General features: G+C 43.9%; 1 pseudogene; it reads right to left on the bottom strand.

The window, feature by feature from the left end:
- Positions 1-234: 234 nt before the first annotated feature.
- On the bottom strand, positions 235-1,114 carry LOC101998457 (annotated as a pseudogene).
- Positions 1,115-2,417: the final 1,303 nt, after the last annotated feature.

Genomic DNA, 2,417 nt, shown 5'->3' with positions numbered 1-2,417 from the left:
AAAATTCCTCTGTAATATTGGGACATTCAATTTTTTAATATTAATTATTTTATACAATAGCATAAGAAGCACAACTCTAAGAACCCTGAGTCACGGGGCTGAGGCTCTGAGCAGGGCAAGATCAACACCACTGTATACTGGCTCTGGGGGGCCATTGTGGGAGCGCAGGTCAGGCGTTAGCACAAAGGGAGGGCTGGAGCCTTGGTAAGGCGCAGGGCTCCATGAGACTGAAACTCAGCAGTGAAAGCCACCAAGGAGGAAGAAGCCAGCACCACCAATGTCACAACAACCATGTGGCTCTGTCTTCACCTCTGGCTGGATGTCAAGCCCTAAGGACCAGGCAGGTGATGGCTCCCCACTGAGCTGAAGCATCTCAGCCTGTCCAGGGCAGTGTCTCTTGTGAGGCAGTTCCAGCCCCAGGTCCTCTGAGTTGGCAGATTTGTGCTGTAGGCTTTGGTGAGAGGCAAAGAGCTTCCTGACAGCTGAGGCCTCTCCAGGCTCTCCCAGCATCGGGAAGTTCTCTTTGTTGTCCGGGGACTTCTTAAAGTAACACAGGCGGCACAGGGAGTGGTACTTGTCTGCTCCGCCTATCACCTCCGCCTCCTTCTCCATGGCCAGTCTCTTGGTGTAGGCAGTTTCTCGGAAGCACTCCATACACACCACAGTCAGCTTCACCACGCTATCGGCCAGGGGCACCAGGTTCAAGATGCTGCCAAAAGCCTTTCTCTGTAAGGTTCCATGTAGTGCTGCCACAATCACTGTCTTGCCTCCATTGGCCACCAGTTCACAGAATTCCACGATGTCAGGGGAAAACTGCCCTTTGTCAATACCAATGACAGCCACACCCAGGGCCTCCTGGGCCACATCCCAGAGCAGGCAGGCCGGCAGTGCATCCATGGTATTCCAGTCATGCGTACAGAAGCTGCTGCTGTAGCTCGTGTCTTTGGCATACTTGATGACCAGGTATTTATTTTGGGCGATCTGGAAGCACCGGACACGTCTCATCAGCTCCGTGCTTTTTCCTGAGAACGTGGGCCTGAGGATCACCTGGATCTGCCCCCTGGGTCTTGCTGGGGGAGACAGGCAGCACCGTGGGCACATTGATGTAATTCATGGCAGCTGTGCAAGCAGCCCTTAGCTTCTGGGGTCCGAGAATCAGGACATTCAATTTCATCCTATAGGCGGAGAGTATCTGTCAGGATTTTCAGCGAAGCAGGAAATTTGAACCCTACCTTGTGTTGACAAAATTCATCAGTTACTTCCCTCTTTGTCCTGCAGAATACTTGGCAGACTTTTCTGTAAAGCAGGAATCTCTAAAGATTGTCCTGACTTGTTTTGGCAACGTTCAACAGTCTTCTTCCTATGTCCAGCATGTCCAATTTGTACAGCATAGTCTCAGGCAGTCCAGCCAGAAGCAGTTTCTTACCAAAATGGCTAGCTTTGCCTCAATGAAAGGAAATTCCATAAGGAGCTTCTCCAATGCCTACCAACTTCTCTGAATAGATTCTGCCAGAAATAGATGTGTCTCGTTGTCATGAAAATCTCTAAGTTAACAAAACATTTTAAATATCATATTCTTTATGCCTTTGGAATGGTTAAAGGCTATCTATTTTAAATATATCTCTGAATGGACTTGAAAACATACCTAACACATCTACAAATTTGATTGTTATATGATGTGGGAGTGATTAAATGACTAACTACTAATCTTCTTGATTATCTTAGTTTATAAAAGTAACTTTCAAAAGCTAAAATTTTACCTTATATTTTTAAATGAACTGCATAGGTATAAGACCTTAAACAGTAGTAGAAACATAAATGAAGTGTAACAAAAATAACCTTAAATTTCTATCAATATACCAAAATCCATACAATTGCAAAATATCTGATATTAATAGTTCTTTTTTTTTAATCCTACATTCCTATATTCTCCTAAATGATAACAAATATCCAGGACCTACCAAATAACCAAAAGCCTCCCACACCGCTACTCTTGGGAATATGGGCATCATTTTCTCTAGTCTGCTTCCTGTTGTCTGTTGGCAAAGACATCTTTAGGGATCCTAAGAAAACTGAGATTGTGGCCAAGTCCTGGGAAGACCAGTGGTTGCCTTTGTTGATACATATCGCCTGTCAAGTTTCAGGAGGTCTCTCTTGATAAATTATTACCCTTATTAACCTGAAACAAATACACAGCCTCTTGTTTCCTATGAAAAGAAAAACAAACCTCTTCTCCAAAGCATTTTTTACTTCCATTTGACAAATCCATTTTTTTTATTTCTTTTTTTTTCCTTAAGTTAAGATATTCCTAAAATAGTATCTAGGTTGCTTTCATTGTGCAGTCTTGCTCACAATCCCAACAGCTATCCTTTGCTCATGAGCATTCAAAAAGTTCAAAGTGAACACAACAACATACA

The sequence above is a fragment of the Microtus ochrogaster genome, unplaced genomic scaffold (genome assembly GCF_000317375.1).
Source record: "Microtus ochrogaster isolate Prairie Vole_2 unplaced genomic scaffold, MicOch1.0 UNK4, whole genome shotgun sequence".
Classification (NCBI taxonomy): domain Eukaryota; kingdom Metazoa; phylum Chordata; class Mammalia; order Rodentia; family Cricetidae; genus Microtus; species Microtus ochrogaster.
Note: the sequence above shows the minus strand (reverse complement) of the source record. Positions and strands in the feature narration are given on the sequence as shown.